At 40.9% G+C, this 12,696-nt stretch overlaps 1 protein-coding gene across 1 annotated transcript in view; it reads left to right on the top strand.

Annotated features, from left to right (window-relative positions):
* Positions 1–416: 416 nt before the first annotated feature.
* Positions 417–12,696, top strand: part of AGTR1 (angiotensin II receptor type 1) — a 29,649-nt gene continuing 17,369 nt past the window's right edge. The window contains exons 1-2 of the mRNA XM_068406702.1: positions 417–551; positions 5,313–5,430. The gene's annotated coding sequence lies outside the window, so the exon portion shown is untranslated. The remainder of the gene's footprint in view (positions 552–5,312; positions 5,431–12,696) is intronic.

Here is a 12,696-nt window from a genome sequence, read left to right as displayed (position 1 = left end):
TACCCACGCCGCCTGCGCTGCGCTGGCAGTCGCCCTCCTCCGAAGTAACCCCAAGTCCCTGGGCGCTGGCTCCGCACTGAGATGCCCAGCGCCGAAAGACACCCGTCCTGCCCGTCACCCCGCCTCGGGCACCCCCTCGCTGCCGGCGGAGCGATGTGGACCGGCTGCCTCCGCACTCCCGCAGCGGGCGATGGGGCACCGGCAGCGGGAGTGCGAGCGGATGGCGGGGGGGGCGGGGGGGGAGGGGGGAGCGGGGAGGTGTGTGTGGAGGAAAGGGGGGACGTGGGAGGGAGACGGGTCAGAGGGGTCCGTCCCGGGAGATGGGTGGGGAGAGACAGCGGGCGAGCTGGGCTGAGCCGCAACGCCCCTCGCTATAAATGGAGGGACCGCGCAGCGGAGCGGGGGGAGCGGTGCGGCCGAGAAGGGAGAGCGCACAGAGTCCGGCTCAGCCCGGCCGAGCATGGTGCGGTACGAGCGCCGTCGGGGCTGAGCCGCCGGCCCCGCCGCGCTGCGGCCGCTCCTCGCCCCGAGGCCGCCCTCCGCGGAGCCAGGTAAGGCGCGTCCCCGGCTTCCGCGGGCGCGGGGCGGCCCCTGCCGCGGGCTCTGCCGCTGGAGCCCGGCCGGCAGCCTGCCGTCGCGCCGCTTGTCACCTTCCCCTCGGCAACACGCTGCCGGGCCCCGGGGGAAGGAAAGCGCTTGTGGCTTCCCATAGAGCGTCCTGCTGACTGTGTACCTTGTTTAGATGAAGTTGGCAGAGGAAGTCTCAACTCTGGACAAAACGCAGGCACGTAAGCCCTGGGCCCTGGCTTGCCCTTCGAGGGCCACCCCACATGTTTGTTTTGGAGACAGCTAAGTGTCCCACAGACTCACAGCCATGTCCTGTGTGTCAGCTCTAGTGTCTTGTCAGCAGTTTGAAGATAAAGCAAAGGCACCCTTTGACAGGAGGCACAGCACTCGGAGCTGTAACACCTCCTCACCCTCGAGGCTCTTCCGAACAGCCAGCCCTCTTATCTCTGGCCAAGATCAGATGAACATTTGAAATTTTTATTACTCTGCTAAGCTCATGATATAAATTAATCAAAAATCACTAGAGGCGATGCTGATGATTTTTGAGACTTTTGCAAATGCTTATGTTTTTCAGTCTAACAGGCGATACAACTTCCACCAGTTAGCAACTAGTATTGGTTTCACCAGAATTGTGTAGCACACACTCTCCATAACCAGAGAATTATCCCTTGTCTACAGAAAAAAAATGGACTGATCTGCAACCAGAGATTAAATTTAGGTAATAAAAGGTAAAATGCCCCCCCCCCTTTTTTTTTCCCCGGCATCACCCAGCTTCTAAACTTGGCTTGGACTCTTAAAAATGGAACTGGACTAGAGTTCTTCAACATGTTCAGGTGAAATCCTGTAACATATATACTGTCCTCCCACTCTCCATACATTAAAATGTTATCGGTTATTTGCAGGCACACAAGCCCTATATTCTTCCGAGCAAGTGAACTGACGTATCAGTAACTAAATACGTCAATTGGATCACAGTATGTACAAGCAGTAAATTTGCAGGGTTCAGTCACACCCATTTCTATATTTCAGCAAACCCACTAAAATTAAGGAGATGTACAGCAATAAGGCTTCTGTCCAGAGGGTGCTACAGTTCACTGTACATTTCCATCACTTCCATAAGTAGCAGCACTTGTTTCGATTGTGTTGTGTTGCATGGCATGGGACAGGCTAGTAAATGGGCTCAGTAAAATCACAAGCCCCAAAAAGGGATGAGGGTTAAGAGTGGTTTTTGTTGTGGGGGGGATGGGGGGCATCTTCTCTTTTCACTTGCATGAACCCACACCACTAACATGATTAGATTTTTGCCTGAGTAGGAGGATTGAGTATGGCCTGAAGCAGGTAATTACCATGGTGATGTAGAAAGGCTCTTTTAGCTCTGTTTTAGTGTCAGACAACTGTTTCACACTCCTGACTATAGCAGTCCATTTTCCTTGTTGACACCATAATCTTTTAAATAACAGCATCTTTCAAAAATATGATGAAGTGCCTACAAATTAAGTTTTCGCTCATGCATTAAGAATTTTAACTATATGCCTTCCCAGCAGGAACGTGGTATTTCTGTACCTATTTCCTCTCTACAACTTGAACAACATAGCAGAGAAAAACCAGTTACAACTATGGAGTGCTTTCTAGTTTATATTGCTAAACTGAGAAAGGAAAGCGGTCCTGTATGATTAAGAGAAGTCACATTTATGATTAAACTTGAATATAGTTGGTTTCATTCTCCCCTTACTTTTGTCAAGGTAATAGATGGAAACAGAGTTAATTCTCACACTGGAGGAGAGCAGAAGGGTGCCTGTTTCTGATAGTGTGTGGTGTCCTGTCTTCCTCCTTGGAAACAGTTACCTTGCTTGGGTTGGACAGCATGTGCAAACTGCAACTGGAAGTTACCGGTTTAAGAGGCAGTAAATACCAGCCTGAAATGCCAGTATCCACAGCACTGCAGAAGCGAGGAGAGTGTTGCCTTTCAGTTTGCAATGTCACAACTCCACAACCTGCTTTTTACCACTTAGAACAAGAAAATGCATGATTTGTGTTACCCACTGAATGAATATTATTATCTTTAATTGTATTAAATATCTGAAAATGTATCTCATTTCTTTTTGCTCTTTGTAGTACTATAAAAACAGAGGCAGATGCAGAATGTAAACATCGTGATTTATTTACACTTTCTAGAATGATTCTGTTGAAATGTATGGACTGTGTTTTCAGACATGGAGATATGTGTCAGAGTTAATTCCCGTTAAAAATATTATTTCAGATAGTGGGCACTCACTGCATTTTCCTACACTTCTAAGTTTCCTCCACTGTGGTAATTTTATCCTCTGTGTTCGTTAAAGGAGTACATTTAGGTAGTCCTTTTCTCTGGTTCCTTAATGTAGCTCCAGTAATTAATATGGTAACTTAAATTTACATAATCTACAAACTCTCATTACACTGTCTTAATTAAACTCTTGTTTACGTAAAAGTATAATATTAGTTGAAAACGTTTTAAGCAGTCACAAATTACTCTCATTTGCTCACTACCTCTCCTTTTTCTCTGGACCTTCCTGAGGTCCAGAAGCTACTAGTGTCGCCAGGAGTGTTCATAATCTCTCCTGTGGCTATTGCTGCCCAGATTTTAGGGCATCTAATCACACTGTGAGAAGCATCCAATTGTTTCTGAGTGGTTAGCATGTATCTGTGTTCCCCACACTTCAAGTCTCCTTTTCTGCCTTGATGAGTTCATAAAAGGTCATGTTCTGTCTTGACCTTGATAGAGCACATGGATATTTATGCATTATCAAATACAATGTGTGACTTACATTACATGGTTAATCTTGTGCTTTTTTTAGCTGAATTTAATGATTATCTTCCAAGAGACACCTCAATAAGAGGAGAAATAGACTAAAATTTAATTTGGATATGTTTAACCTAAAGCTGAGTTGGGGAAACGGGTTATCAAGATTCATCGGCATATGAATAGATCTGCTTGAGCAGTATATTAGATATGCCAAAGAAAGTGGCCAAATGGCTGAGTCAGGGGAAGAGGGGTGGACAGCAAAGCAAAATAAACACCTCACCTATTTCTGACAGTAATACTGGCAACCCAGCAATGATCAGGTATCTCCAGAAAGAGAAGTGTAATCACAGAATCCTTTCAGAGTTGCAAGCATGGTACAATTTACAGTTTACAGCTGGGAGGACAGGGTCAGGGTATAGCCTGGCCACTACAGGCCCACAGTGGTCTACTTGCATTGTAGGCTCTATTGCATGTTTAGCTAAATCTCTACTCTTTGGGTAATCTTGTTTCAGTTTTTAAGCCTCGTCTAGCTTACCACTGATATTTGTGCCTCATGCTCTCAGTTGTGCAACAATTCCATCAGAAGTGCACTGACATGGATGTTGTGTTCTACCATGTGTTCCTTTCAAATATTAATTAACAATTTTGCAGTATTCTTGGGTAGCAGTTCTGATTTTTGGACAGTTAGTCTGAAGGGAGACTATGGTATTTTGAAGCAGTTAGTCTCTGCATTGTTAGGATCAAGTTTGAGAACCTAGGTAAGAGAAAATTGCAGAGCATTACAAAGAGAAAGTTTTAGAAATCTCGTGGAATTCTGAAGGCAAAATGGAAAATGTGGATCATTTATGAAGAGGGGAAAATGGAGGGAAGACTGTTTTTTTTCTTTTCACTGTTGGAGGGTTAGTTTCCACCAAGCTAACAGGAATAAACAGGTTGCTATTGCTGAGAATTGAACCCCAGCTACTTATCAAGACATGATGCATACAGATTCCACACTAGAAGTGTGATACTATTTTCCAGGTGAATAAGAAAGCAGTTCTGGAATTAAAATCTTCTGCAAAGTTAAAATTTTGGCATGTATACACAATGCGAGTTCAAATACATTGGAGGGTTTTGAGTAGGTGGCCACATAATTTACTCTTAGAGCTTAAAGGTGTATAGACCTCATGTATGAGGCCCAAACGCTGCAGCCTGAAGATCAGAAAGGCTCCAAGCAGAGCTGTTTTCTTATATACAGCTGCTATTGCACAGAAAGTTACTAATCCTAAAAACCCTGCAGTGAAAATCAAGCCAGTAAGCTTTTGCTAACCACACTTAGTTCCCTTTCCATCAACAAATTTCTCTCTTAAGATCACTTTCACTGACAGTCAGTCACTGTGCTCAGAGCGCTCATACTATGTTCTGTACCATCTTAAACTTATCCTTTACCAAAAAAAATAAATAATTTGACAGATGTACTCTAGAAGAACCTGTGTCATTTTTGAACATTTTAGGAAATTTAACAAATCTAACAAGCAAGGGGAGTTATGAGTTACTTGTACTTGATTTTTTTTAACCTCAGCTGTAACAAACAAGTGAAAAGAAGTTATCTTGACGGTAAGTCCTAACAGCTGTGATTGAGACAAAACACATATGAAATAAAATGGCTGGTCTAATCATTTATGGCCTTATCTTCAGATAAATGATACTAAAATTACTTTGAGCTTTCAAGTGAATTGCAACTAAGGGTAGGAAAATACCATGCTCCAAATGGCATGCTGTTAGTATTCTCTGTTGCACCATCATCTGAAAGAACAACAGATTTTGGGCTGTCAGGTATCATTTACAATTTTCATTCCATTCGTTTCTTGTTTGATAGCAAAACTGTCCACCTATCTGCTATAACAACACTAGCTAGAATGCTTGGTTACTATTTGTGGTGTTTATCTCCTTTTATTGTAGTTGAGTAGCATTTCTCTTATAGGCACAGAAAATGGGTAATAACTGAAGACAACCTCACAGCAGGAAAGTGAGATCGGATTGGCAATGCATCAGTGAGTGGCGTGATTGAAGACAAGACAAAAAGCAGGCTACAGCAAAAGGTAACTGGCAATATCTAAAGAAACTGGTACTGAATTGGGCAAGGTCAATCTTTAGACAGTATTTCACTGTTTGAAGTGAAAGCTGTAATTAGTGTTATGGCCAGAACAAAGAATGACTTAACCAAACGCCTAATTTCAGCTAATTCACCTATTCCTTTCTTTATTTCTAGGTCAGACAAGTTTGTCAGTTACTGATAGATCGTTGGCTAGTGGAATTTAATCATCAGTAGGTGAAGTATAGGAACAGAAATAGAAAATAAAACAGCATTCCTGAGTCCCCTCAGTTTTCTGAAAGTTGGGAGGGATACACTGAATGAGACTACTGTGCCTCAGCATTTCTAGCTCAAAGGGACCCATGCAAATAGTAAAACATTCCAGAAAACCACTGAACAGCTGTACTTTTATGTTGGGGGGGCTTACGCAAGGGAGAAAAATGCACTAGTTGACTTCCCTAAAAAACGTTCTGTTGGCAGTTATCCTCCATTTAACCCTGCTTTAGCATCAGCACAGCCTGGCCAGACCCTTTGCTTGAAGCACGCAGCACATAATGTACAAAGATTGAACTTGTTTATTGAGGAACCATGTGTTCCCCTCCCAGTCCAAGTTTATAGGATGTATATCACCTTTTCATCTTTTTCGTTATGAACTCCTATTGGTTTTCATAGTTCATCCTTTCTCTCCTCGTTCTCGTTACCCAAACGTAAAAGTTTATACAATTTTTGTTTTTTCCCCGCTATGAGATACATTGAGCCCAAGAGTTAGTCTGCTACTACTCAGTTTCTGGCAGTTGCTCAGGATTTCCTCCCTCCTCGGGTTCTCTAATTAGTGCACAAAAATCAGAAATGGTAAGCATGAGGCAGGAATCGACACCTGTTTTCAAAGTGGGAGTCTAGCTCTACTGTTAGATTTCTCTCTATTATTTTCCTCTTGGCTTTGCTATTAGCAGCTTACCATGATCAGACAATTACAGTTTTTCTTTTTCTCAACTCAGGCTTTATTTCAGGTAAAAGATATTTCTTTACCCATGTGCTTCCTAAAAAGCACTTCAAAGGAAAAAGAGTTCAAAAATATTTTGCCTTTAAATACATTTTGTGATGCTGTTCCATGTTCTTAAACATCATCAAAAAAAGTCGTGTCAGTACAGGACAGCGACACATCCAAGCATTTGCTCAGCTCAAACGGTAGTTTTCCTAGCAATAAAGTAAAGCTCACGTGGCACCTTTTGGAGGGCATAGTGCTACCCTTTCTGGGCATCTGTGCAGTTACATTTGCTTGAGAACCAGGACTGCACTACGTTGAGGACACACTGATTCACAGCATCGTAGCTTAGCTCACACTCCACCTGTAACAACCTTCTTGGTTTTGCTACCTCTGTTGCTGCTTCTCAGTACCCACAAGGAACATCTCAGATCCAGGACAGTAAAGAGCATTCACTAGTGAATTTTATTTTCAAAATAGAGCAATAAATTTTACTTTAAAAAAAAAAACAGGAAACAAGCTATACAAATTTGGCAGAACATCTGTATTGGTATCATTCTATTAAGTGTGCTGCCTTCCAGACAAAGCACTAGGGATCACAGTACCTGTTTTTTTCATGGGTGATAATACCTTTCACACTGACATGGATTAAGGTGTCTGTATTTGCCCTTTCACTGTCTTTGATTAACCCCTTAGCACCTCACTAGTCCAATTGACTTGTACAAAAATCACAGATACATTGCTTGTCTTTATATTTGGCTACTCAAATTTTCTTCTAGTCCTCATTATGATCTTGCCTTAAGAGGAGTTTTGTGCAAGTGAAAGCACAATTGGGCTTCTGTGTTTTCCATGTTATGCTTACTAACAGTTACAATGATACTAACTTCTCTCGGGCTTAGCTGCATTACCATTTTAAAAGATTTTTTTGGTCTGAATAAACTCTTGTACTTTACCAGTTACTCATACTGTTTTCTTTCCTTTCTGCCTTTGGTTCCCTTTTTCTGACCCTAATGAGGTATTCATTAAGAAGCCTCCATGCTGATCCTTTGCTTTTAATCTTTTAACTTTTCCCTCCAGGCTGTTCCTAACATTCTCATTTAAGGAAGAAAAGTCTTTTCTGAGGCGTAATGTGATATTTTCACACTATAAGGATATCTAAATTAATTATATGAAAGAAAAGTAATCAAGTGTCTCTATCAGACACAGTGAACCAAATCCTGTTATGTATGGCGAAATTACGACACACAGAAGACAAAGCTTCCTCTGAAAGAAGGTGTTGAAATGTAATGTCTATTTCCTTGCACAGAAATCCACAATACATTTGTTTTTGTTTCTCCAGTAAGACAAACACTATTTTTCAGCATGAAGTCAAAAGGAAAAAAAAAAGTTCAACGTGAGGTTTGTTTTCCCCAGAGCCATAACACTTTGACTAGTGGGAAGTTATGTGGAAATCACTAGCCATGATATTGGAAATGTAGTGATAAAACTTCCCCATTAGTTGGTTTAGTTAACATGACATACTTCAGTGACATTGCTATGTCTGTGTCACATGGACATGCTGCATCTGCACGTGTGCTTGTTTTTCAGTTAATTTCTTCGTTACTCAAAGCAAAAGCTTCTATCAGTCACTTTAACCACACTGGTGATCGGTAAGAAACAGTGATGTGATTTGTTAGAGGTTTTTAGAGAGGGAAAGTCTTTTTAGATAACAATGTGCAACATGAACTACTCTCAGCTGACTTGTCTCACCTCCATTAGGTTAGAAAGTGGAATGCCTCTGTTTGACAGAGTCTCTCCATTTCTGGAGTAGAAGCAGAGAATTTTAAGTGTTTCTTTTCTCTCCCACTTTCTGACAGATGAGCCATTGTTGCAGATGAATATAACTGTTGTGATCTGCACAATACATTTCTAAAGCTTGTTATTCATTAATTTACACTGGCCTTCTATTTTTGCGGGGCGGGGCGCGGGGCAGGGAGTAAAAATAAAAAGCACATCCTGCAGAAGGGACTGTGTATTAAGCCTGTAGAGCTCTTAGGTGCATCATGGCTTCACCCTGGTGATTTAGCTTAATGGCAGGAAAATATCTTTTTGAGGATTAATGTATAGGTAAGGCCTCGCACACATCAGAATTTTTCCATGCATGTCAAAATGTTACTGATTTGCTGCATGACCTGGAGCAAATTTATGTACGTGAGCTCTCTTGTAGCACCTTTCTTACTGTTTTACAAGAAAGTACAGGGAGGCAGTTCCTTCTACCAGAAAAGCAGAAGTAATGTTATCTTGCAGAGTTCATTTCTCATCATGTTGTTATCTCACTTTAAACTAAGAAAAGTTGTTCAGGAGCTTAAGTTGCATCGTAATGTTAACTTTTACCTCTGCATCTTCTGGCTTAGCAGAGGAAGAGTAACATGACCGTGGGAGAGTAGGCCAATGACACCATGGTCTCTGAATAAACTAAACTACCAGGACAAAGCAAGAAGGCCTCTATTTGGACTAACCTGAAATTCCACAAAGAACTCTTATCACCTCCCATTTTGTCTACAAAGTTATTAACTGTGTCCCCTGCCCTTCCTCCTGCAGCACCTTTGCCTAGAGGAAGCAACAGAAACCTAATTAAAACATCTCTTTCAGTAGTTTTGTACTAGTGACACCATTGATTTTGAGTTGCGTCTTTCACAGTAAAGCTGTGAAACCAAAAAAGGCCAAAGAACTTGCACCTAGTTTCAGAAAAATCCTTCTCTCACAGAAGTAGGTGATTTGGATCATGAGGAAACAATTGAAGCTTTGACCATTCCATTCCATTTTCTATTGTGATCTCTGCCAGTGACAGAGAAGATTCTGACAGCGGTTGCATATTGCTGTGGGCATTTCATTCATGCATTAACCATTTTAGAACATTATCATTTCTAATTTAGATGCATGAAATCCCATTTTCTGGTAAGTTACGAACAACCGCTAATATAACCAAGAGTTTAAACTTATGTAAATTTTACCTGTTTTTACCCAGAGGCTGGTAAGCTTATACTTACTGACCTCACTCAGTGTCTGGACTTTCACAGAGTAGATTGTAATACCCCTCTTGCAACCAGTCCCTCTCTGACTACACTGATTTTTTTTTTTTGTCTGCCTCCCTATAATAATACTTATTTTCCATCCTTTAATGACATGTCATTTTATTATTTAACATTCTTAACAGAATTTGAGAGATGTTTTATCCTTTACCACATTTTTTTCTCCCTGGACCAAGAAGCAAAAGAGGCCCGCATTTCATGACACACTATGTTTCATTTCACACACATTACGTTGCAGTACAGCTACCTATAATAAACTAAAAGATATAACCATGTACCTTTGTCATTGGCTCATCTCAATTAATAAAGCTGAGAATGTGGAGAGTCTTCATCACAGGAGGCAGGGGAGTCTAGAGGAGAAGCAAACTGTGTACCTGTTGCTTCCTTACAGCTGCCTGTGGGAGTAGCACCTCATCCCTGTAGAAAAATAATCTGTGTTGCAGAAATTGCTCTGGCCCACTGCCACATTAAGTGATGCACATTTCTAATATTTTAGGCTTCAAATTAAAATACAACAGCATGTTAGAGTTTTATATGCTACAAAAACTGTGAGCAAGAGCCAATACATACGTGTGTCCTCTCATGTCCTGGAGTCAGTAACAGAATAACAGTTTGTGAGCAAGGAATCCCCATGAAATACCAATATTTTGGGGCTCAGTTCTACAAGCCAGTCTATGTGAGTAGCTGTTACTCTCAAGGCCCCAAAACATTACCTACACAAAACTGTGATCATCAAATGATAAATCTCAGAATGCAAATAATAACCCCTAGAGAGGCAAAGATTTCATTCGACTCCCAGAAGATTTATGCAGGACTCCTGAGTTTACTAACCTCTCATTCCTTTTTGCTGTATAAAAATGATTTCTATATGCTGTGAATTTTCAGTGTGTGTTTTAACAAAAGAAGGGCTAACTCTTCTTTTCCTACCAATGCTGGTGCATCTGATTCATGTATTTGGACTCCTTAGCAAAAAAACCCCTTTGTGTTTAGACTCCTTAGCAAAGCTCAGCCTTCTTTCCTTTACCCATCCAAAATGTTTCTCTCTGCATCTTTCATATTGCCCTTAATATCATGCTGCTTTGAAAGGTCATGATTCACACAGCACCAAAAGAGCAACTGTCTACATGAGAGATTTCCAGCGTTTGCCTGACCTTGTCTGTAATGACCTCAGTAGGAGCTGTGTCATCCCGTCCAGTGGGGGTTGGTTTCTCAAAGTTTGGCCGATTTTCAGGAGCTTTGCAAGATCTACGTGGTAAAAGCACATGGTAACTATGTGCTTTTCTAAGTTAGCAAAAGCAACTTCCTCCTTAGAACAGTCTGTGCCTTTTGCAGCAGCACTCTAAAGCATCATCTTTTCAGGTGTTTAAGATTACAGAAATGCATCATTTCTCCTACAGAATCTGATATTTGTAAAAAGCTCGCAGTGGGAACAATGTTCCATCAAAAGACTAGCCCCAGCATTGCTACAAGGCAAGTTTCTCAATGCCTCAGTGAAACTAGAGAAAGAGCAAGTGGCTAACGTATGGACAAGTCAGCTGGTTTAATCGCGGAATATCATGCCAATAACAGAAATCCAGAAAACTTGCCTTTCCTTGAGCACTGTAGATTATTTCAGCTTGATAATCATATCAACAGCTTTTCAATAGTTTTGAATTTCAAAATGGGCATAAAAAACTAAAGATCTTCAGTTCTATAAAGGATCTTTACATGCCAGTACTGTTTCTTCCTGTCAGAGCCAGTTCTGGCATCAGCAACTCCTGGCACACTTGTGACCTCCAATTTGCATCTTGAGCTGAAATGATTGTCTTTCTAAATTCAGATATTGTTAAAAACCAGCAAAGTATCAAGCTAATTGCCTAGATGTCTCTCTGTGCTGCTCAGAACATCGTCTCTTCCTTGAACAGCAGTAGAAGAAAAAGGCTCTGTCTTGCCTTCAGAGCAGTTTGTTGAAGTGGCCTTTATTCCCCCAAAAAGGCCACTCTCCAGGTGATAGCTACCTTCTGCTGGACCAGTGAAACCATTGACTAATACTGAGAAGATCTGGACAGTGAAACTAAGAACACTTTCAGTGTTGGATACACAAAGACATTCACTCCAGCAAGAAATAAGAATGACCAGAGACCAATGATACTTAAAACAGCGTGGAAAATGTCTTGTAACACCTTACTAAGCTGTGTGTGCTTGAAATCACAGTAATATAACACAGTATTTCTCCTACAAGCTGGGAAGGAAGAATAGTTGTTATTGCTATTTTCATATACTTATGGGGGCACCCACAAGCTTCATTGAAGAAGACCGCATAACCTTAAAGACAGATTAATAGGTATATGAAATATCCAGTAAGTCAATTTGTGATTGTATATATGATGTGAAAAGAGGTAAGGTACCTCACATGTATCTGATCTCTGCTCTGTTGGAAGCGGGCATGATAAGGGCTTTCAGCAGTGCTTTTCATTTCAGTAAGATTTTTCCTCTCTTGCCTCTCCACAGCCTTTTTAATATAAGGCTGAAATACAGATCTGGATCAAGCCCAGAATTAATGTAAGCTTCCTTACTCCTCAGGTTGGAGGAGTTCACAGTAGAAGCTTATGGTTCATACCATATGGAAATAATGATGCCAATAAAAATTTTAGGTGTGTTGTTAGGTATCCAGAAGCTACATTTGTGTAGGATGTGCACTGCTGTGTAATTAAAAAAAGAATACTTTAAAACTTCTTATTCCATGGAACTAAGCTATCAGAATAGAAACTTAAAATTCATGAAACCGTTTCACTCGCACTTAACAAACCTGAATTTGATTTCTGTCTTTTATTAAAAATAATCACATGGGGCACACTATATTTTATATAGGCAATTCCAGCTGCAATAAAGGAAATGTGTTAATCCATTTGTTTACTATCACTCAGAGAAAGTAACCATGGAGCATGTAACCTTTCACAGCTCAAGCTAATCTCACTTTTATTCGTTCTGGGACTTGATGGCTTAATTCTTGTTAGCTATTGACTCTTTCAAGTGCTTCCAAATACCCTAAAGATACTACATAACCAGGCATCAAATCTGAAGTTATGAATGTGCAGTAAGCTTTATATTCATAATAAAATAGTACCTAACATTGTGTTGCCCTTCAAAAATCTTTTCATGTCAGTGCTGAAAACCTTAGAAATTCTAGTCCTACCTTGATCTGAAATAGATTTATTTTTTTCTCTCCTGGCATCTA

The sequence above is a fragment of the Nyctibius grandis genome, chromosome 8 (assembly GCF_013368605.1).
Source record: "Nyctibius grandis isolate bNycGra1 chromosome 8, bNycGra1.pri, whole genome shotgun sequence".
Classification (NCBI taxonomy): Eukaryota; Metazoa; Chordata; class Aves; order Nyctibiiformes; family Nyctibiidae; genus Nyctibius; species Nyctibius grandis.
The sequence above is the reverse complement of the archived record's forward strand: the minus strand, read 5'-3'. Positions and strand labels throughout refer to the sequence as shown.